The sequence below is a fragment of the Hibiscus syriacus genome, unplaced genomic scaffold (genome assembly GCF_006381635.1).
Source record: "Hibiscus syriacus cultivar Baekdansim isolate YM2019G1 unplaced genomic scaffold, ASM638163v2 tig00110597_pilon, whole genome shotgun sequence".
Taxonomy (NCBI): Eukaryota; Viridiplantae; Streptophyta; class Magnoliopsida; order Malvales; family Malvaceae; genus Hibiscus; species Hibiscus syriacus.
In genome coordinates, this window is record NW_024062795.1 from 6,325,595 (window position 1) to 6,350,350 (window position 24,756).

Genomic DNA, 24,756 nt, shown 5'->3' on the forward strand with positions numbered 1-24,756 from the left:
TATCTGCATCTCATTATTTGTCTTGACATCATATGCCCATTTGCATGTGCTCCACAAACTCCATCATGTACTTCTTCCACTATCATTTTTGCCTCTTCAGCATCGACGCACCTTAACAGAACTTGGTTATGGCTTTTCTTGTATAAAACCTCTCCGTCAAGGACGTATCCAGCTGCCAACCTTCTAAGGGTTCTCTTCTCGATTTCAGTGGCTTTTTCTGGATAACTCCGATGCTTGATATACTGTAGAATGTCGTAGTACCAAGGCTTAGTATCTTTTACTTCTTCAATTTGGTAACAATGAGCTGGGTACTCATACGACTGCATGTTGATTGGCATCATTTCAGACTCCCCACCAGCCCTGAATGCGGCTGCCAAGGTAGCTAAAGCGTCAGCCATCTGATTTTCTTCTCTAGGCACAAAGTGGAAGGTAACTTCGTCGAACTCTTCGAGTAAATCCAACACTAGCTTTCGGTATTCTAACAGCTTTATATCCTTGGTTTCCCACTCTCCTCGGAGCTGATAGATTACTAAGGCTGAGTCTCCATACACCCGTAAAGTCTTTATATTTTGCCCCAGTGCAGCCCGAATTCCCAAGACACAGGCTTCATATTCTGCCATGTTATTGGTACAATCAAAGTTCAGTCTGCTGGTAAATGGGTAGTGACTCCCTTCTGGGGAGACTAGAATTGCCCCGATGCCATGTCCTAGTGCATTTTATGCCCCATCGAAGTGCATTCTCCAGGAACTGTCCGTTGAAATGCTTGCTTCCTCTAAAGATATGGCCATTAAGTCTTCGTCTGGGAAATCAAAGTCCAGCGGCTCATAGCTCTCATCAGTTCTGCTTGCCAAAAAATCGGATATGGCGCTGCCTTTTACCGCTTTTTGGCTCACGTATTCGATGTCAAATTCAGACAAAAGCATCTGCCATCGGGCTAACCTTCCGGATAGAGCAGGTACACCCATCATGTATTTTAGTGGGTCTAACTTGGAAATCAGCCAAGTGGTGTGATACAACATGTATTGTCGAAGTCTTTTTGTAGCCCATACCAGGGCACAACAAACCTTCTCAATAGGAGGATATCGGACCTCGCAATCGGTGAACTTCTTGCTTAAGTAGTAGATGGCTCTTTCCTTCTTCCCAGACTCGTCGTGTTGACCCAGGACACACCCCATGGAGCTCTCGAATATGGAGAGATACAAAAACAGAGGTTTTCCTGGGATAGGGGACATCAGGACAGGAGTGCGAGATAAGTACTCTTTTACCTTCTCAAATGCAATCTGACAGTTTTTATCCCATGCTCCAGGGCTATTCTTTCGGAGGAGACGAAAGATGGGGTCACATTTATCGGTTAACTGAGAGATGAACCGAGCTATGTAGTTTAGTCTGCCCAGAAAACCTCGGACTTCTTTTTGGGTTCGTGGTGGAGGTAGATTCTGGATAGCCTTAACCTTATCAGGATCGACCTGTATGCCTCTCCTGCTGACTATAAAGCCTAATAGTTTTCCAGATGTTACCCCTAAGGTACACTTGCTAGGGTTTAGTCTCAGTTGGAACTTTCTCAATCTCTGGAAGAGCTTCCTCAGATTCTCGACATGTTCACTCTCGGTCTGTGCCTTGACAATCATGTCGTCGACATAAACCTCGATTTCTTTGTGCATCATGTCGTGGAACATGGTCACCATAGCTCTCTGATATGTTACCCCAGCATTCTTTAATCCGAAAGGCATCACTTTGTAACAGAAAGTTCCCCACATTGTGACGAAAGTGGTCTTCTCCATGTCTTCGGGATGCATCTTGATCTGATTGTACCCCGAAAATCCATCCATGAATGAAAAGTAGGCGTTCCCGGCCGTGTTGTCAACCAGAGTGTCTATGTGTGGCAGAGGAAAGTTGTACTTGGGACTGGCCTTATTAAGGTCCCGGTAATCGACACACATGCGTACTTTCCCATCCTTCTTCGGCACAGGCACTATGTTGGCCACCCACTCAGGGTATTTGGCTACTTGGAGAAAACCAGCATCAAATTGCTTCTTGACTTCTTCCTTGATCTTAAGGAGCATTTCTGGTCGCATTCTTCTCAGTTTTTGCTGCACAGGTTTGAATTCTGGTTTGATTGGCAGTTTGTGAACTACCATATCTGTGTCTAGTCACGGCATATCTTGATACGACCAAGCAAACACATCTTCGTACTCCTGAAGTAAGGCTATCAGGTTTTTTCTTGCTTCAGTCGAAAGAGTTGTGCCGATTTTAACCTCCTTTCGATCTTCCTCAGTGTCCAAATTTAAGATTTCGATCGCCTCCTCATGTGGCAGTATTTGCTTTTCTTCTTTTTCTATCATTCTCAACAATTCGGTAGGCAAGTTGTATTCTTCTTCATTATCGCATTCTTCAAATTCCCCAAGACAAATGGTTGATTCAAAATCCACCTCCGGATCAGGGTCATTAGTACCCACATTGTCGTTATCTGGGAACCTGAAAGGAGGAAGATGTGTATGTGTGAGAGGATAATATCCCACACGGAATGGTCAAGAACTAACTTTGAGAGTAACTGGAAATGAAGTACTGGAATGAAGGAGATAGATAATGAATAAAAGAAAATTTTGTTTGCCATGGAAAATAAAAATGCATCCTTTATTAAACTTAAACAAAACATTTATTCACCCTTACAAAAGATCACCTATTGCCCCGGGTATAGGCAAATAGGGATAGTTCGAATATTACTCTGAAAGATTCTTGTAAACCACAGGTAGTTCTTCCACCGACCAACTGCTAGGCACGAACCCATGTGGCAGAAGGCATATCCCGGATCTATCTCCGTTGTCAACATCTTCTGTGGTCACGGCATTAACGTTCAGATCTTCTAGAGCCGTTTCTAACTCGGATATGGTGGTCTCAAACACATAACCACCTGACTTGAATGTTCTGAAAAGCGGCGGGAATGTCATAGGCTTCCATTGGAGTTTGTTTCCAGTCAATCTGGTCAACCTTCTCTCCCGGTTCTTTTGGATCTCCTTTCTCTTTTCATAATAACTGGGCTGAAAACCGAGCCCAAATTGGTCTAATTTTGAGATAGGAAGGACAGGATTGATCATCCCTTGCAAATATTTCCCAAAACCTTTCCCGGTTCTGGCGCCTCGGCCCAGGGTTTGCTTGATCTCCATCCTTGTGCATTTGGAGAGTCGAGGTCTTGGGATTCTCTTTCCTTCCGCCACGAATGTGGCATTCACAAACTCCAAGGAGCGGAACGAACATTCTACTGCTTCCTCGTCTACTTCGATGTATGGGGCCTCTGTGGTCACGCTTGCCACGATATCTTCTTCAGCGTTGATAATTACTAAGGCCCCGTCAATGACAAATTTAACTTTCTGGTGCAACGTGGAGGGTACTGCACCTGCTTGATGAATCCACGGCCTTCCTAAAAGACAACTATAGGACGGCATGATATCCATCACAAAGAACTCGACATCATAGGTGGTTGGTCCAATGGTCAATGATACCTCGATCTTTCTGATTACCTCTCTTTTGGTCCCATCAAATGCTCGGACCACATTCTGACAAGCTCTCATATGAGAGGTATCTATTGGTAGCCTCTTCAATGTAATTAAAGGCATCACGTTCAAGGCTGAACCATTATCGATTAAGACACTTGGTAAAGCGTGCCCCTTACAGTAGGTAGTAATGTGTAACGCCTTCGTTCGGCCTCTTCCTCCTGATGGAATCTCATCATCTGAAAACGAGATGAGATTATCAGCTTGAATATTGCTCACCAGTCGATCCATCTTGCTGACTGGTATGTCTTGTGGCACGAACGTTTGATTAAGGACATTCAACAACGCGTCTCGGTGTGCTTCCGAGCTTAAAAATAGTGCTAGCATTGAAGTACGTGTAGGTAAGTTGTGGAGCTGTTCTACAATGCTGTACTCGCTGTGCTTCAAGATCTTGAGGAACTCTTTAGCTTCTTCCTCCTTTATAGGTTCATTGACGACTAGCACGTCTTCTTTGAATGGCTCCAGTGGTCTTTGCCCCACTTTACTATTACCTCCTCCGGAAGTGCTCACTTGACACTCGTACTTCCATGGCACTTGCCGATTGTCCTTATATTGAAAAGGCCGAGGTGCGGAGATTACCACCTTGGCTGGTGTTGTCACTGTCATGCTTGCCTTAGGGGTAATTATCAAAGGACTACCCCTACCAAATTTTCTATCTGATGATTCTCCGGTGGCACAAACATCTGCTCCCAAAGAATCTTGAATTTCTTCGTAGAACTCCAGCTCTTTCTGGTTCATCATGAGTTGGACTAACGATCTGAACTCTGGGCAATCTTGTACTTTATGTCCTTCTTCGTTGTGATAACAACAATGGTTACCATCTTCAATTTCTGTCGTATCTGGATATGGTGCAAGAAGCCCTGCCTTCACCATTTGGCTCCATACCCAAACCAAAGGAGATTTGACCTCTGAAACACTTAATTTAACTTTCCTGCCCCCTTCGGTAGTAACGGCATTGATTCCTGTATCCTGATGATTGGGCAAGGGATTCTGGGCGACGTTTGGTGCTCCGGAGTTGAAAGTGATCCAATTCTTGTTACGCATTCGTTGCACAAGTCTCTTGAATGCGAGACAACTTTCAATCGAATGCCCCTGCACACCGCCATGGTATTCACAATGGGCGCTTTCGTCATACCATTTCGGGTAAGGGGGATTTATTGGATTCATAGGATAAGGTGACACTGCATGAGTGTCGAAGAGCTGTTGGTATAATTCTTTATACGTCATGGGAATGGGGTCAAACTGCTCCCTTTCCCTTTCTCTTCTTGGTTCTCTCTGGTTCTGTCTAGAAGTACCGGATGGTACAGCTGCTGTGGAATTTGAGCTTGAGATCGTAACCCCCTTGTTGACGTTGTAGGTGTTCACATTGTTGATCTCTCGCTCCTTGTTTTTCATGGGAGGCTTTTTACTGGAGTCTCCTCCCTCAATCTTTCCTTGTTTAATGGCCAACTCGATCATTTCGCCGGCCATGACTAAATCTGAGAAGCTTCCTGACGTGATTGCTACCAAGTGCCCGAAGTAAGGTGCCTTCAAGGTCTGTACAAACAGCTTTCTTGTTTCCTTTTCATCCAAGGGTGGATGAACTTGCACAGATAAATCCCTCCATCTCTGTGCGTACTGTCGGAAACTCTCATTGTGTTTCTTCTCTAGGCTTTGTAACATGACCCGGTCTGGTCTCATATCGTTGATATGCTTATACTGCTCCAAGAAAGACTTGGCTAAGTCTTTCCACGTCTTGATATGAGTTCGGCTAAGCTGGTTGTACCATCGAATAGCTGAACCGGACAGGCTCTCCTGAAAACAATGGATCAGGAGTTGGTCATTCCCGCCATATCCTGTCATCTTTCGACAGAACATAGTGATATGGGCTGAAGGGCAACTGTTCTCGTCGAACTTCTCAAACTCAGGAATTTTAAACTTTGGTGGAAGCACCAAGTCTGGAACTAGGCTCAACTCCCTTGCGTCCACTCCATAATAATCATGGTCTCCCTGGACCATCTTTATTTGATCCTCTAATACTTTTATCTTTTCTTCCATCTTTTTGGCTTTATCTTCCTCATCAAAGTCTGGGACATGATAATCATCCGGATGATCATCAGGGATGATTGTAGAAGTTTCTATCTTTACAGCAGGTGCAACTTTCGCTTTGGTAACGAATGAGTCCCCGGGTAGTGCGGCTTTCCCTTTAGTAGCAGATGCATCCCCGGGTAATATTCCGGGTGAGATAACCACTTGCGGGGTTGGTGGTATGGTCACTCCCTCGGAAGAAATGCCCCCTGATGCACTAGCTTGCTGTAAACCCGACAACTTGGCTACGATTTGGTCAACCAAGGACTCCTGATTTTTCTTGATGGACTCAAGAGTACTTTCACTGTTCTGAGCCATCTTATCTTCTAGTTCCTTTTGAAGTCTTGCCATGTGCTCTTCGATCTTCTCCATTCTGGCTTCCATTTGTCTCTTTTTCGCTCGAGTATTGTGCGGGTGATGTGTATCTGATGCTTGTGGTGGTAAGCTCGGTGTCTGAGACATGTTCTGTTAGTTAATACGAATGTAAAAACATGGAAAAAATATAAAATAAACAGACATGAAATATAAAATTGCAAGAAATGTAATGCATGATGTATGCAATTGGAGGCATTGATCCAGAAAAGTGCTCATTATTATAAATAACCCTTGTTCAGACAAAAATGTCTTATCTTTTAAGAGACATAAAAACAAATTAAAGGTACATTCGAACTAAATCCTCTAGACCCCGAACAGCTTCCAGTAGGTTGACAAGTCTTCTGCCTTCATCTGTCACTGGTTGAATACCTTGTCGAACCATACCCGCTTCCCTTGCTAGGCCGTAAAGATGACGGGCTGCTTTTTGCACTTGATCCAGGAAATCTCGGATGGTTGCGTCTCGGGCCCTCACTCTTCGCTGTGCTTGTTCCCAACGGAAACGCCATTGTAATCCTCCGTCGAAAGGCACCATCTGAAGCTCGTTTGCTTGCCTCTTGAACCCATCTACAATAGCTTCTAACTCAGCTATTGTCTTGCCATCTTTCTCATGTCGTTCTTCTAAGTCAGCTATCCAAACTCTCAAACGCTGGTTCTGATATTGACTATCTGCCAAGCGTCTTTGGGCAGTCTTCATCTGTTCCTTCCAAGCTTTCTCATCAGGCCCTTCAAACTTCCTTTTCAGGCTATGAGCCTCGTCTTTCCAGTATTCAGAGGTTACCTTCAACTTGGAGTTATCCTTGACTTTGTCTTGATACCCCTTTCTCAAGTCTTCGAGCTCAAAACGGACTCTTTTTTGTTCTTTTTCCAGTTTTTCTGCCTGATCTTTCTGAGAGTCAGCATCGAGCTTCCACTGATAACGTTCAGCTTCAAGTTCCTTTATCCTTTGCTTCAGCTCATTATTCACGGCTTCAAACTCGGTCTTGGCTATCTCGAGTTCAGAAGGGACATGCCTGAGATGTTCTTCCATGGTCCGGGTGTCATCACAGTCTGGCACAGGGATGTTGTCATTCTTTCTTAATCTTCGCCACTCCACATAATCCGGAGTGAGCATGCTTCTGGCAGCTACAACATCCATCCGGAATACTTTCCTCCACGAATCGGCTGCTTCTTTGATCATCTTCTTATAGCTGTCGCCGTGATACTCAAACTCTGACCTAGCCAACCCGCATGTTGCTGAGACAAACTGACGTGCTCCGTACTGTCTGAGTGCTAATAGCGGAGCATACCCAACTGCTCCCCAAAGTCCAAGTAAGGTCACAGTGTCAGAGTCACCACATCGGAAAAGAACGTCACTGAGAAATAGCCAGGGGGCTCTCCAGATAATATCCCGGTCCTGAAGATGCGTAAAGACCTTCATCCATTTTTCTTTCGAGGCGCCTTCATGCCATTTTAAGGTAATAAATTCACCTAGAGGTGAATAGGTGGTGCTGAAACGGCGGTAGGCAACCCCGTCAGTCTTCCAGAAGTGGTTGTGAATCCAGACCTGAAGGAGCTGAATGCACCCGGTGAATCTTCCTCCGCCAGTTCTTCGTCAATGGTTGAGTGATCGAAAGGTCTCGGCCAAGATGGCTGGTGCTGGGTTAACTCGTTTAGAAAGTTGCTCAAATAATTCCACCATGGCAGCGTCAATGCACCCCAAAGCTTTCGGAAATATAATCAAACCGTACAGACCCAGTGCAAAAAGGTCTATAGTCTTCCACTCATCAGGGTGGTTTTTCATTAGTTGCTTTATGTGGATCCATTCAATTCCTTCTCCACTGCCTCTACGCTGAGTCCGATCGATTACCCATTTCTCATCTACTCCTGCAACTTTGGCCAGTGCATTCTTGAAGGGCTGGCTTTTGATGTGTTTAATGTAGGCTCGCTCAAGCTTGATGCTTTCACAATGCAGCAGTGTAGTGTATTCTTCGATGGTAGGCACCATGTCCTCTTGGTTAAAAGTGAAGCAACTATATCCCGGGTTCCAGAATTGGACCATGGCTCTGATTAAGGGCTCATCAGTTTTAACATGAAGCAAAAGTGCAATGTCACCGTACCGTTGGCTGAACTTCTGTCTCCGATCATTCTTCCAACTATCCCAGATATCTCGAAGCTCTTGTACATTGTTTTGTTTTAGGCTGATAGGGGCGTAGCGAACCAACTCTGACACATAGCTTCCTTGAAGACTGTCTCCCTTTTCACTTTGAGTCTTCTCGGACCATAGTCGTGCCTCAGCGTTTTCAATCTCTTGTATTACGACACCTTTGTCCATAAATTCAGATTATTTGAGTTTTAATAAACACCTTTTTAGGGATCAATGGCCTTTTGTTATGATGCAAATGCTAAAAACAAACACAAAGGCAAAAAGGTTAGTAAAATAGAAATAGATAAAAATAAATAAAAATAAATGGTAAATGAAAAAACATAAAAAATAAAAAGGTTAGGAAAGAAATGTTCTAGGTTTTGGAATGTGGTTTTGGGGTAGGCTCTATTTATTCAAAGCCTCCCGGTTTGGGTTCTAAAAACGGTACTCGAGTTCTCCTTGCTGGCGCCCCCTTGGACCGACCAGACCCTTAGTCCGAAACCCATCACAGGCTTGTGTGGACTAAGTTAAACTCGAGAGGACACATTCCCTTATGCCCATACGGAGAATAAATTCACACGAAGGCATAAGGTATATGAATCCCGAAGGCTACTTGCTAGGCCCATACGGTGAATAAATTCACACGAAGGCGTCGCTTTCACCCCCACTTAAAACGGGTTCGGAGCTCGGGTATAGAGCCTTTGGATGAAAAATCTTTAAGGGCTGAAATCATTAAAAAACAGTCAGTACAACTATTTACTCGAAAATATAATCAAAAGTAAGTAATAAGGATCGAAATGTTACCTTAAAATTTAAACTTACCTTTTCATTAAAAAGACAACTGGAAATTACCTTAGCCTGACTCACTTATGTCCCCAGCGGAGTCGCCAAGCTGTCGCAACCGTATTTCAGTTAGGCCCCGAGATTGGGTTTCGACTTAGGAAAATGGATTGGGAGTCGCCACCGATCATTTATTTAAAAATAAATGGGTTGATCGGATACCCTATTTCTTACCTGATCTGCGTCTTACCAAAAATGTGTCGGGTTCGGGAGTCGGTTACGGTTAAGGAAGGATTAGCACCCTTGAACCGTCCTTTCGGTACTACGTACTTTCCAGTTGTCTTTGATTAAGAAAATTGCATTTTAAATTAAAAGGTAAAATAGCGATCCAAAACTTACCTTTGACGGATTTAAATCATGCCTTTTAAAGAAAATCATAAAATGTTAGATGAAAAATAAGGAATAAATGAATAAAATAAATAAACCCAAGCAAGAAGGAAGATAGAATTAGTAAAAAAAAAAAGCTAAGATAAATAAATAAATAAATAAGATAATAAATTGATAAAATGAAAATAAACACATAATTAATAAATTAATAGAACAAATTAGAAAAACTAAGCAAAAGTAAAAAATACAAATACAAATACAGAAAAAGAAAAAAATGGATAAAAAAAATAGTAATAAAATACGAGAAACTAAAAATGATAATATATATAACTAACTATTAAGTAATAACAATAATAAATAGGAAAAAACGCCACTCCACCGAAAATAAAAAAGGATACAAATTTTAAAAAAGGGATACGGATTAAAAAAAAGATAAAGGTTTGGTCATCTACAAGAGGGGGTAGGGCCTAAAGGAGTGATAATTCAAAACGTTAGGTTATATATAATATAATAATAATGAGATATGGTTTTTTAATACAAAGCAAATGAGAATGATGAAACGTGTATACATATAATATTAGAGAAAAAAAACATATGTATATATAGTTAAAAATAAAATAAAACTAGAAAAGCTAATGATTTAAAAATTTATATATATTAACGTATATAAAAAGAATAGAAATAAAATATAAATAAAAGAAAATGATAGTAATATAAATAAATAAAATATTAAGAAAAATATACATATAAATAAAATAAAACAAATAGATGAAATAATAACAATTAAAACTTAAATACATGGGACCGAATTGAATGAAAAACAGAAGTGTGTATCGATTTTAGGAGGAATTGGGGCGATAATAGAAGAACTAAAGAACGGAGGACCAAAACTGTGGTTTACCCTATTTAAATGAAAACACGTGGGTCGCTTGCAGGTATGGGTCGAGTCATGGATCAGGCGCGGGTCCTGATGGTTGCAAATATGAAAGCCAAAAGAAAAAGAAAAATTTAATATTCTTCATTTCTCTCTTCCCCAGACGAAAACCCCTCCTCTCTCTCTCTCGTTTTCTTTAGTTTGTTCATCCAAAATGATGAACGCCGCCACTCGTTTCCAGAAAACGGTGGCTTTCACCTCGCGGCCGCCGGTCATGGGTGGTGGTACACAACAAAAAACGTTTTTTAAAGAGCTCTTCTTCTTCTTTACTCAAAAGTCCAAGTGTGTTTTTAAAACCCGAGCTTTAGAGAATATTAGATCTAAAAAATATTTTCGAAAATAAGGGCCTCATCTCATTCATCGGCCGAAAACTTTGATGTTTTTGAGCGAAAACAACACAATAACGCATGCAAGTCACCAACGAAACGAAAAAAAGGTTCTACCTTTGTTATATTTCTTTGCTGTTCGAAAAGGTACAAGTGCTTCCTCTCCTCTGTATTTTTCTAGTACTCTAGTAAGATTTCTGTGGTAATCCTTTATGTATTGTGGATTTTTTCCTCTCCCTGAAGATGTTCACTTTACATGTATTTATAGTCTAAGAATACTAGTCTTAGTCCCGATTTTCTAGCATTTTATTTGGACTAAATCACTGCTTGGTTGGTTGTGGATGTATCCTTGTATCTCACGTCGTTGTGTTTGTTGTGGATGTATCCTTGTATCTCACGTCGTTGTGTTTGTTGAACATGTGAGAAATGACCGTGAAAGGAGGCGTGCGGCCGTGAAACTCGGGTGTTGGGACTGCTGCGCGGCGCTGGGTCTTCAACAGGGGAGAACGGCGCTGATGGAGCGTGTGAGGCTAGGGTTCTTTGGAAACCCTAAGTATGCACGTGTTTGGGTTTTGGCTGGGGCCCTTGGGATTTGGGCCTTTATTGTTGGGCCTGTAACAGAAATTTAAGGATGTAAATAAATTATAATTTATAACATAATATAATATTATATATATGTATGTATTATGATGGGCGAATTTCAGTGTCTTCAGAAAAATATCGACCAATTATCATTACTTAATTAATCATGTTTCTTCATCCAAATTAAAATAAATAAATCGTCAATGACCAACGAAATAAACTTGTTTCCATCAAGTTTATGTTTTGAGCTCCTAATTAAAAATGACAGCATTTGGTTAAAATGAAAATGTTTGAAAGTAGAAGGGCCAGGAAGATAAATTTTTTGAAGTCCCTGCTCTAACAACGGCAGTGCCTTGTGGGACGAATCTTTTCCAAAATTCTGAATTGTAGTTAGCACTTAGCGTCACTGTCTGCACGGAGGCCGACATATCGATGACGTGGTATCGGTAACTAAACGCCACGTAATAAGATTGAGAATGTGTCTTGAACAAACTTTTGTATACTGGATTTTGGGCCTGGCCAGATTCGGTACTAAATCTGCCCCGTCACAGCTTTGCCCATTTTGTATTTGTTTGTATTTAATAAAATTTAAACTCTTTTTTAAATTAATCATTGATATGATCTATCTATCAATCAATTAATTCATATCAAATTTTATAAAAAACCAATTATATATTAATAGAAAATGATTATTTTACTATGTTTTTTAAGAAAATAATGTGAAAAAATAAAATATTAAATCATTGTGAAAATTATTTAGAAAAATATCTCAAAAACTATAATTAATTAACTGTGTATCGATTTTTTGTTAAAGTTATTGTGATTAAACAATAGAGGTCTATTTTTTAAATATGTGTGTCGTTGATAAACTATAAATGACTTTGTCATAATTATCAACTATTTTGACATCTTCATTAATATATACATTATCCATAAAGAACGGCGAAATATTACTATATATCTAATATTAAGATGTCTATATTCAAATTTTCTCATCATAGCATCAATAATCCTTCATTATATATGTGTGTATTAAAAATAATATTGCTAAATTTATTTTAGTAGTAAATGTCTCATTTAATATGTCTCAATTCAAGTCCTTATTAGTGGGGACAATTATTGTAACTCCTCTGCAAGGGATACATATGTCATTCTTCTAGAGTTATTTAAAGTTTCGTAAAACCTCCAAAGTTTTATATCCTTCGATTAAATACGACCTATTGACAATATTACTAACACACCCACATGATCTAACATTTAAATTTACTATCTAACAATTAAATATGTTTATTTTGCTAACTTACGAATAACCATCATGAACATAGGTTTGACACCACACTAAGAATTGAAATATAAATAATCATGTAATGATGTAGAACGAGACTTTCTTTTTCTCTGAATATTTTTTAATCCCGTCCATTTTTCCTTTTATCGATTACCTTTCGAGACTGTCCATCCAAATAAAAAGAAATAAATTGTTGAAACCACATCAACATGTTTCCCGTAAACAACCTTAAAATTATGTTTATAATAATTCAAATTACAATCAAATAGTTATAGATAATATAAAACCAATATATATATATAATTATAATAAAAAGTAAATTTGTAATTTTAGAATAAGTGAATTTGCAATTAAATTTAAGTATACGCTACAAATGTATAAACTTTTTTAAATCTTCGTATCTCTTACTCGAAGATAATTACATCTAGAAGATCGATAACTCTAAAAAAAAATATGAACTAAATTAAAATCGACTCAATAATTTGATATCAATTTTATTATAAGTTAACTGTACCATATGTTCTTAAAATATTATCATCTTAATTTAATTTTTAAATTTGTGAACATTTTAAATTCTTCTCTAAATTAGTCCCCAAACTTTTAAATTTTACACATTCAACCTCAAATTATAACATTTATTTTATATTGGTCTCTAAACTTTTGAATATCCCAATTTCATTATGAAACTTTTGAATATTTTTAGAGATATTATTAAAATACTAAAAAAATATAGAGACTAGTTTAAAATAAGGATCATAGATTTAAAATAGATTTGAAATATTTAAAAAATCGGAATCAATTTAAAATGAATGTCGTAATTTAAAGATGTTGGCGGAAATAACTTGTTTCTTATATAAGAAGGAAAGGATTAAATTAAAACGTCTTGAGATTTACATAGCAATTGTGGGGGCTCCAATTTCAATAAGAAATTAGTGGAGCACTAAGCTTTCATTACGTGTTTAAAATCAAAGTAAAAGAGAATAAAAACAAAAGCTAAAGGGTTTCGCCTTACGCATTGTGCGAGTATTTTAAATTGCAAATAAAAATGAGAATTATAAAGAGAAACCCCTAGAGATTTGGATCTTTTAAAAGCCGAAACTTTAGCATGCATTCAAATTCTTTAATTAATCATTTAAACATATACTGGGCTTGTTTTTAATTACTTTAAAAAGTATATAAATATATTAAAAGATAAAAGCATTTTTATAACAGTATTTATTATTATTTTTAAAAATATTATTTATTTATTTATTAAATTGATGTTCGATTTATCTATAATATTAACTTAATCGGAGAGTTAATATATATAGGATAAGATCATATTACACAATTTAAAATTCTTTTAATTTTACACATATTTAGCACCGTTAGATGAGTGAAAATATATGATAAATATTAACAATAAAAAATGAGAAGATATTAACTAGAAAAAAAAACAAGGAATTAATATCAACTGTATGTTTTCGTTCATCAAACAATCTTAAATTTGTATAAAACTAAAAGAATTTTCCATTATGTAAGTAAATCTTAACCCAAAATGATATTGTGGACCAATACGATAGAGATACAAGATTGATTTAAAACTTTACATATATATTTAAGAACAAAAACTTTTTATATCAAATAAAATAGTAATTTTTTAATTTGCTTTATATTTGATATGCATAATCTACGTGAATATAACATAAAATGTAATGATAAACTTAATAAAATATTAATCAAATAAAGCAGTTATGAATCCACTCCAAAATGTCCATCTCGAAATCTTTTAGTTTTTAGTAATTATTTATTTTTTTATTGTGTTCACTCTAAAATTTTATTTGTATTAACCTCGTATAAAAATTTATATATATGTTTTCATCCTAAAAAATATTTATGGATCGATGATTAAAATAAAGAATTATAAAAATATGAAAAACAACATTAGTTTTACACTAATATAAATTGGTAGACCAATAATTCCCACATTACACTAAAAAAATCTAAATGACTTCGACTTAAAGCCATCGTGGTTTTTTTGTGCACGTCTAAATTAATTTTGGGTATTTCACATGCCGTAACTTTTCCCCCACAATTGTTACTTTCGAAGATATTGTATATCCCTAGTCACGGAGATGTAATGTAATTGCTTGTTCAAATTATTATGGGACGACCCAATTATCACGACCTTTTCTGCCTTTGCATTTAAGTTTTCATCCTAAACTTGAGGAAACGTACCTATTAAAATTATCCCATATTAATTTTTATATAAAAATCGATTTATAATTTATTAATAAATTAATTTAAATCAATTTTTGTAAAAATATATTATAAGAATAATCCATTGTATTTATTTATTTTCATTGACAATATTAAAATTCATACTCAGAATATATATATATTTTCTCGAGATTTATAAACATTTATAAGAGACTTACATCTTATCACATCGACCAATTGATAATTAGTGTTACTTGTAAATTAAATGGAATAGCTTATTCTAAAATGAGAACATGGCTGATTAATATTTACCGTTGGTGGTGATTATTCGTGTTTCGATTCACAGGATTCTCAACGGCCGTTGGTAGATTTTGATGTTACCTACGACACTGCGAACAACATATTGTAGAGGTGACTTTATCCAACAGAGGACGACGAAGATCGGGGAGATAGAACCTACGATGGCCAAAGAATATTTTTGTAGATTTGTGATGATTGGGGCGGTGATTGGGGAAACGGATGACGGATTCGACTTCGGGGGCCTAAACGGCCTGACTTTGTCCATTTGTCTGCAATGACCACCGGAGAAGGTGGCGACGGCGATCACCCCCGATTGGTTTCCAATGTAACACTTTTGTTTTCTTTCTTGTCTACAGCATTAAACGGACAGAAAACCTACCACATCAACAGTAATTAACAACACCGTTAGTCAATGACAAAAAACGTTGGTTAAATGATCATATTAAGTTCTTTTTCTGAGTTGGAGGATCACAGTGTATAAAAAATAGTATGAGAGCTACATTTTTTTAAGCACAATGACCTCATGTACCCTTTTACCTTAATGATTATAATTACTTTAATTTTGATTATTCACAAAAATTTAGGTTTACGTATATTGCATATATCAATAGAGTAACAATTATTTAAAATTTTGATCGTTATGTCAACAACTTATAGAACACTGGTTAAAAATTTTCTGTTGACATATTTCTTCTCCTTTAGGTTGTGGATTCAATATCTATTGGGAGTAAAATTCTCCTTCTTGTTTCCTTAGGTAGAAATGATTCAAAATAAAAACAAAAATTGATTGTTATAAATTAATTTTTATTATAAATTAAACTCTTAGATTACAGAGTCTAGATCCTCTTGTTTAATTTGCTGAGAGGAATTCTCATTGCTTTGCTAGCTAATCTCGAGGGTTCCTAGTTATTTTTCTTATTAATTTTTATTAAAAACAAATAGTACGTAATTCATGGGCTGCTTAGTACATTCCAATAATCACGCCCTTTCTTACATTCATTTTAAATAACATTTCAGGGATCGTAATACTTGATTGTATAGTTAACAGGATATGGATATTTTCCTTGGATCATGAAATTACGTGCTGTGTGTTTGTCGGGGAACCACTCGACATGTTAATGGCTTCTTCATTTCGAGAGACAGCCTCAAAGTTTCCGACAGATCGACGTGTTGTGTCGTCGGAAGCCACTTGAAATCGTGGAGAACCGTGCAAGTCATAGTTGCACGGTGTTAGGAAAATAAACCGAGTACAAGTAATTTCCCTATAACCAGATTAGTGAGAATGCAAAATAAAAGCGGAAAAATAATACCCGAAAATTGATAACGGAGTTCAGCCAATTGTGCTTACGTCTCCGGGCTGCTGCAGATCTTTTACTAAGAGAGAAAATTTACAGGTGTTTATAAAACACTCACTACTCACAAGAAAGCTCTCTAGTATAGGAAGAAAGAAATGTTTTGGGATGATTTTGAAACTAAATGGGTAAGGGTATTTATAGTAGAAACTTAGGGACTAATCTTTGAAAATACCCTAAAGTGCAATGACTAAAGTGAATTTACCCATTCCTATTTTCAACAAACATCTACCAAAATTTTACCAAACTTTGAAAAATATTTTTCAAAGAAACATTTACCAAACTTTGAAAAAAAACATTTTCCAAAGTTGGTTGCCAAACTTTGAAACTTTTAACAATCTCCCACTTGAAGACTGATTTTAATATGTCTTCACACCTCGATCAATGCAGCAGCATGTCTGGTCTTGTTATTCTAGCATGCCAACTGAAGTTGAACACAACTTCAGTTTGTCCGTAGTCACCGTCTTTGTCAACATGTCTGCCGGATTTTGAGCTCCACTAATTTTTTCAAGTTTCAAAATCCCATCTTCCAGAAGAGACCGGATAAAATGATATCTCAATTGTATGTGCTTTGTCCTGGAATGAAAAGACGGATTCTTTGCTAGATGGATAGCACTTTGACTGTCGCAATACAAGATATTGTTTTCTTGTTTCTTGCCTAACTCTTCCAAGAAACTTTGGAGCCAAACCATCTCCTTGCTGGCTTCCGTAACAGCGACATATTCTGCTTCAGTTGTGGAGAGAGCAACTATCTTCTGTAGTTGAGAAACCCAACTCACTGCAGTTCCTCCTAGAGTATAGACATACCCTATAGTGCTCCTTCTGATGTCGACATTTCCGACTAAGTCAGCATCTACATAGCCTGTCAGTATCATATCTCCACCTTTGAAACAAAGTGCTTTGTTTGTGGTATCCCGAAGATATCTGAGGATCCATTTGACTGCTTCCCAGTGTACCTTGCCCGGATTATTCATGTACCTGCTAACAGCTCCCACTGCATGAGCAATATCTGGTCTGGTACAAACCATGGCATACATCAGACTTCCAATTGCTGAGGCATACGGCACCTTCACCATGTGTGCACGTTCTTCCTCCATCTTTGGTGATTGGTCTTTGGAGAGTATGAAATGAATACCTAAAGGTGTACTTACTGGTTTAGCATCTTGCATGTTGAACCTGGAGAGTACTTTGTTGATGTACCCAGCCTGTGATAACATCAAAGTCCCCGACTTTGTGTCTCTCTTGATCCTCATCCCAAGAATCTGCTTTGCAGCGCCTAGATCCTTCATAGCAAACTGCTTCGACAATTTTTGCTTCAAGTGTATAATCTCTTGCATGTCTGAGCCTGCAACGAGCATGTCATCAACGTACAATAATAAAATAATGAAGCTGTTGTCGAACCTCTTGATGTAGCAACAATGATCTGCTTGGCATCTGATAAAACCACTGCTACTCATGAAACTATCGAACTTCTTGTACCACTGTCTAGGAGCTTGTTTTAAACCATACAAGCTCTTCTTCAACCTGCATACCAGGTTTTTCTTGTCTGCCTCTATGAAGCCTTCTGGCTGCCTCATATAGATTTCTTCCTCCAAATCACCATGAAGGAAAGCTGTCTTTACATCTAACTGCTCAAGATGTAAATTCTCTGCAGCTACAATTTTCAACACCAGTCTGATTGTAGACAATTTTACGACTGGAGAGAAAATTTCATTGTAGTCAATACCTTCTTTTTGCTGAAAGCCTTTGACAACCAATCTTGCTTTGTAGCGTTTGCTCCCATCGTGCTCTTCTTTGATCCTATAAATCCACTTGTTGTGGAGCGTTTTCTTGCCTGGTGGTAATTCAGCTAATTCCCATGTCTGATTTGACATAAGCGAGTCCATCTCATCTTTCATGGAAAACTCCCACTTGACTGAATCCTCCACTTGCATTGCTTCATCATAGCACTCTGGTTCACCATTGTCAGTCAGCAACAAGTAGTGTAAAGAAGGAGAATACCGTTGGGTTGGTTTAGGAATTCTGGAGGAGCGTCTCAGTTCTGGTGTGCCTGGTTCTTCTTGAACTGCTTCAGGATTGATCTGAACATCATTTCCAGAAATCTCCTCGAACTCAGCAAATTCCTTTGTTTCAACTTCGGTATTACTTGATTCTGCGGTTGACCTATCTTTGTACATCACATTTTCATTGAAAATGACGTCTCTGCTTCTGATGATCTTTCAATTTTCGTAGTCCCAAAACCGGTAACCGAACTCATCACCACCGTAACCAACAAAGACGCATTTGTTGGACTTGGCATCAAGTTTACTTCTTTCAGCAGAGTTTATGTGTACATAAGAAATACAACCAAACACTCTTAAGTATGAAAGGTTTATTTCTTTCTTGCTCCAAGCTTCCTCTGGTATTCCGCCATCCAAAGGAACTGAGGGCCCACGGTTGATCAAGTAAGCTGCAGTGTTGATAACTTCAGCCCATAGAAATTTGGGCAATCCGGCATGTATCCTCATGCTTCTGGCACGTTCATTCAGAGTTCTGTTCATGCGCTCTGCTACGCCATTCTGCTGCGGTGTTATGGGAACTGTTGTCTCCATCTTGATCCCATTGTTTGCGCAGAAATCTCTGAATCTACTGTCTCTGTATTCTCCTCCATTGTCAGACCTCAACCGCTTGACTTTCAAACCAGTCTCATTTTCCACCATGGCCTTCCATTTTCTGAAGGTATCAAAGACTTCTGATTTCTTCTTCAGAAAATAAACCCACACATTCCTTGTTGAATCATCGATGAAGGTGACATAATATAGTGAGCCCGCAAGAGATGGAACTGGGGATGGTCCCCATACATCAGTATGAACCAACTCTAACCTTTCTGCCTTGGGTGTCTTGCCAATCTTTGCAAAACTGACTTTCTTTTGTTTGCCAAAGATGCAATCCTCGCATAGTCCGACATCTACATTCTTTAGATCCGGCAGCTTCCCTTTTGACAGAAGTATCTTCATTCCTTTCTCGCTCATATGGCCAAGCCTTTGGTGCCATAGGTTTGATTTTCCATCAGCATCTGCTACTGCAATGATATTCTCTAAATTTGAGGTTACATAGAGAGTACCAGTCTTCTTACCACGAGCAATGACGAGTGCTCCTTTGGTAATCTTCCATTCACAGCCTGAAAAGGTTGTGCTATATCCTTCTCCATCAAGCTGTCCAACAGAAATCAGATTTGTTTTGAGGCCAGGAATATGTCTCACTCCTGTCAGCTTCCAGGTGGTCTGGTTTGGCAACTTTAGTCGGATGTCTCCTTTTCCGACGATCTTTAAGGTTTCATCATCAGCAAGATGAACCTTCCCAAAATCACCACTGACATAGTTCTCCATGATTTCTTGGTATGGGGTGGAGTGGAAAGATGCCCCTGAATCCAAGATCCATGATTCAATCGGACTGTTGACGCTTAGAATCATAGCATCACCTGTCTCCTCTGTCACGTTGGCAGATTCCTGTGCACCGGTATCTTTCTTCAGTGCTCGGTAATCTCTTTTGAAGTGACCCTTCTTGCCGCAATTATAACAGGTAAAATCTTTATTTCCTGTTCTTGATTTGCCCCTTCTGGATTTTGATCTGCCACGATTTGAATTTCTTTCTGAAGTTCTCCCTCTAGACTCGGTGTGCAAGGCTGAGGAGGTTGATGCTTCACCTGATTCTCTTCGTCGAATTTCTTCACTCAATACCAGATCCCGAACATCGTCGAATTTTAATTTGCTGTTTCCCGACGAACTGCTGACTGCTGTAACAGTAGCATTCCAACTGTCTGGTAGATATGATAAGAGAATTAAAGCTCGAACTTCATCATCGAACTCAATTTCCACTGAACTCAACTGGGTTGTGATTGTGTTGAGTTCATTTAGGTGTTGTGCCATCGATGCCCCTTCTGCCATCCGCAAATTGAATAATCGCCTCATCAAATGAACTTTGTTTGAGGCCGATGGCTTCCCGTACATACTGGAGAGAGCCGCCATAAGACCCGCCGTGGTCTTTTCCTTTGCTATGTTAAAAGCAACATTGCGGGATAACGTCAGTCGGATAACTCCGAGGGCTTGTCTGTCGAGAAGAGCCCAATCTTCATCCTTCATGCCCTCTGGTTGCTTTCCTGAGAGAGGTTGATATAGATTTTTCTGGTACAAAAAATCTTCAATCTGCATCTTCCAAAAACCAAAGTCCGCACCATCGAACTTTTCAATTTTCACCTTCCCTTCGTCTGCAGCCATCGCTCCCACTCGAATCTGGCTTCGTTTGGATCGTTTCTGACAATTCTTGCGAATCACCGTGTATTAGAACACCACCGTCGATAAACTCGTATCACCGATCGAATTTCACTATTCACGAAATTCACTATTCATGTGAATAGTAATCAATAGTAACCTCGCAGAAAATTTAAAAAAATTCACAACCAAAAGCTCTGATTACCAATTGTTAGGAAAATAAACCGAGTACAAGTAATTTCCCTATAACCAGATTAGTGAGAATGCAAAATAAAAGCGGAAAAATAATACCCGAAAATTGATAACGCAGTTCAGCCAATTGTGCTTACGTCTCCGGGCTGCTGCAGATCTTTTACTAAGAGAGAAAATTTACAGGTGTTTACAAAACACTCACTACTCACAAGAAAGCTCTCTAGTATAGGAAGAAAGAAATGTTTTGGGATGATTTTGAAGCTAAATGGGTAAGGGTATTTATAGTAGAAACTTAGGGACTAATCTTTGAAAATACCCTAAAGTGCAATGACTAAAGTGAATTTACCGATTCCTATTTTCAACAAACATCTACCAAAATTTTACCAAACTTTGAAAAACATTTTTCAAAGAAACATTTACCAAACTTTGAAAAAAACATTTTCCAAAGTTGGTTGCCAAACTTTGAAGCTTTTAACACACGGTAGTTAACCCTAGTGCCGGGACAAACCCTCCGACCAGACCCGAAAGGTGCTAGCCTCAGATCGGATCCCATGATGGGAACATCTTCCTCTTCGATAAATCTTTCGGGTCTAAAAGTTCACGGATCTCTCCAAATAGACGGGTCATGGGTAATGGCCCACATGTTGACCATTGCGGTGGTGCCTTTCGGGATGAAGGTCTTCCCGACATGGACATCATGGGTGGCTAGACGAGCCCATGAGAGAAGCGGTCCCGGTGGATGCATCCTCAAAACCTCTTTCACCACCGCTTGAAGGTACGGAAGATTCGAGAGATCAGAATCTTGAATGTGACCGCGACGATCTCCGATGACGAAGCCAATCTCTTGTTGGACTTTAGCTTGGATGTCTTGGTGCATGACCATCCTTGCCATTATCCATTCCAAGAGAATTGCAACCGTGTCGGTACCCCGAAATATCATTTCCTGAAAAATAAAATAGCGTTGAACTTCGTTTTAATCCTGATTAAGTCTAAAATTCGATTTAAGATTGATTTCGGACGAGAAAAAGAGTTCTTACCCACAGAACAGAAGTCATGTCCGAGTCACTCAAATGTTCTTCTCTAGGCAAAGCTAGCAAAGCACTAAGCAAACCATTTCCACCGTTTTTAATCTGATCAGCCCCACACTTTTGTCTTTCTTTCACAATTTGACCCACAACATTTCTTACTTTATCAGACAATTTACGACACCTTTTTTTCACCCCATGAATGTCCAAAAACCCTAGAGGGAAGTAGTCTTCCCAATTAACATTGTTATCAATTCATAACCTTCTTTCACCATTAACCCTAACTCTTCCTTGTCTATTATACAATCCCCAAACACACTCTCTAAAATATTACTTAATGAACCCTTTTGCAATATCCCCCTTAACTCCACAAATCCTTTGTCTTTCATTTCCTTTTGCACTTCCGCCGCCATTTCGTCGGCCACTCGTTGGCGGAGGGGCTCGAGGGAAGCGATTCTCCTAGGGGAGAACATATGGTTCGCGGCGAGACGCCGTAGGTGGCGCCAGTATTTTCCAGAGGGCGCGAAACCGATGGCGCTTTCGAACATCGACGAACGAGCCGACTCCTTGATCGGGCGGTCCGAAAACGACGGTCCAGATAGAATTTCCCAGGCGGTTTCCGGGTGACTACTGATGATCACACGCGTTGTTCCTAGACTGAATGCCATGAATCTCGTCGCGCCTAGCGAAGCAGCCGCGTCGGCTAACTTTCGATTTGCTAGCGTACCCATTTGCGGCAAGGTTCCGAGCAGCGGCCAACCGACCGGACCACGTAGATGTGGCGAGTGAACGTGGTGGTTTCTCCATGCCAGCCCCCCGGGGACTAGCCAGTAAGTCATCAAGAAAGGCCAAACAGACAAGAACGAGAACACTAGCAAATTGAAAGGCCATGGCGTTTGATGTACAGCGAGAACATATAAAAGGGACAACAGTGAAAGGTTGATCATTGCCGCCATTAAAAGCTTCATTCCTTTTCTGCAGCAAAAGCTTAATGGAATGTATTTGAGATAGATCGTGTGAGTGTATATATATAGCACATGGAAAAACAATCATGGTTAATTACTTAAATGATGAGTGGTTAGGTTTGTTAACCATGATTGAGAATTTTTTAATCAAACAAATTATGATAATGAGTTAATTAAATAGGGTTTCATGATGGGTTAATTTAACTATATCAATTATTTTACTAAATCTACCAAAACCCCACCCAACATTTCGGTTCCCCCATAGCTGCTTATGCCCTCGTGCGCCCGACAAGAGCCCTACCCCACCATGCTCAACTACTATACCCTACAACACACGAGGAAGGGGCTGAATTTAATATTGTTTCCATCAACAAATTCAAGGATTGGGAAGCAGCATATTATAGGAGGAGAATTTCAACAGAAGGGGAGGAAATACACGAATAAAATTTTAATATTTATGTTGCACATATTGAGAAATTTTTTAAATAAATATTAAAGAAGAAAATGAAAATGCACATTATTTAAAAATAGAAAAATAAATAATCAAATTCTTATTTTTTTTTAAAAAAAAAGCAAAAGGTCAATCATAAAAAAATTTAGGTGGTGGAGGACAAGGGAAAAAATTTAATAAAAACGTAGAGACGAGGTGTTAGAAGTTTTTATTGGGAATGTATTTGCTTGGTAATAAGGGAGAAATTTTTAAAAGAAATTGTGTTGTGGTTTAAAATCCACGCGTGGGTCCACCAAAAATTAAAAAAAAAATAGGATGTTGAATTTATAGAGAAAATGGCGGTAGTTAAAAAATTAGTTTTGCTAAAATGCACCTAGTAGGGAAATAAAAGGATATGAATTTTGCTATCGTACTAAAAAAAATGAAAGTTTGACTTGGTATATTTATTATTTAGTAAGTGGGGTTTGACCTGGTATATTTAGTAATTGTTGGCAGCTTTAGTAGCGCCCTTTCATGATTTGTTGCCTTGGTTTTGTTTATTGTCAAAATCTAGTTCATGATGAAGTCCACCAGCGTAGACCTTTAGGATTCCACTAGAAAAATAAAGTAGAAAATTTAAAGAATAAAATATTTAAATAATAAATTTATGAAAACTATCAAATAATCATTAAATTATATAAAAAATTACGGAAATAATAATAATGAGGCTGGCTTAAATAGCAACTACCTTAACCTTAAGCTCCTATCAGTAGACCTGACGATGGTGTGGGGTTAGTCAAACACAAAAGCATTGCGAATAGATTCGCTCTTTTGAAATACGCGTGTTTTAATTATATTTGATACAATGATAATAATTTTAAAAAATAATAAAATATATAATTATTCAGTATTAGTGTGTGTATGTTTTTAAAATGCCTTTTTGACTAATATAGTGTCAAATAAAATTAAAGTTTATAAAATAAAACAATACATTAACGAAATTATTTTTTTTATAATTTACTTTTTTTTTCCAGATGAATGTGTATATTATATTTCAAGAATCAGAAATCTACGTATAATTTCATAATACATAATGGATGAACTATGTAAACAAATTCGGTAATTTTGTTAGGATAATGTAATGGAAAAAGTGAATTTGTTTTATAGAGTAGTGAAAGAAATACTTTTTCAAATAGGGTGAATGTTACATTGTCAATCGAAAGTTGTCGGGTTATTTAACACATTTTGGAAGACGTCGAAAAGACACAACGTCTTTCTATATTAGTTCTAATATATGTTCATAAGTTTTTTTAATCATTTATATAACGACACTCAGACCTACACATACTTGTAGATGCAACAACTCGAATTCAAAACTTTTAGAGTGAATAATATTTTCCTTAATTGGTTAATTCAATTGATTGATTAATTAAGGTATGTGATTGATGTTTTAAATTAATTTTGATTTTTTTAAAATCAAATCCATCAAACCGAAAACGTCACTAACAAAAAAAAAGGTGATTTATTTGGAACAAATAATACAGAAAGCAGCATATCTTTTGTGGGAGAATATATATTCTATAGTAGAGGTGTCTGGCTTCTGGGATCATCCTTTTGGGCCCATAAGTGGAATA

At 38.2% G+C, this 24,756-nt stretch overlaps 1 pseudogene; it reads right to left on the reverse strand.

Annotated features, from left to right (window-relative positions):
- Positions 1-14,948: 14,948 nt before the first annotated feature.
- LOC120134287 lies at positions 14,949-22,722 on the reverse strand (annotated as a pseudogene).
- Positions 22,723-24,756: the final 2,034 nt, after the last annotated feature.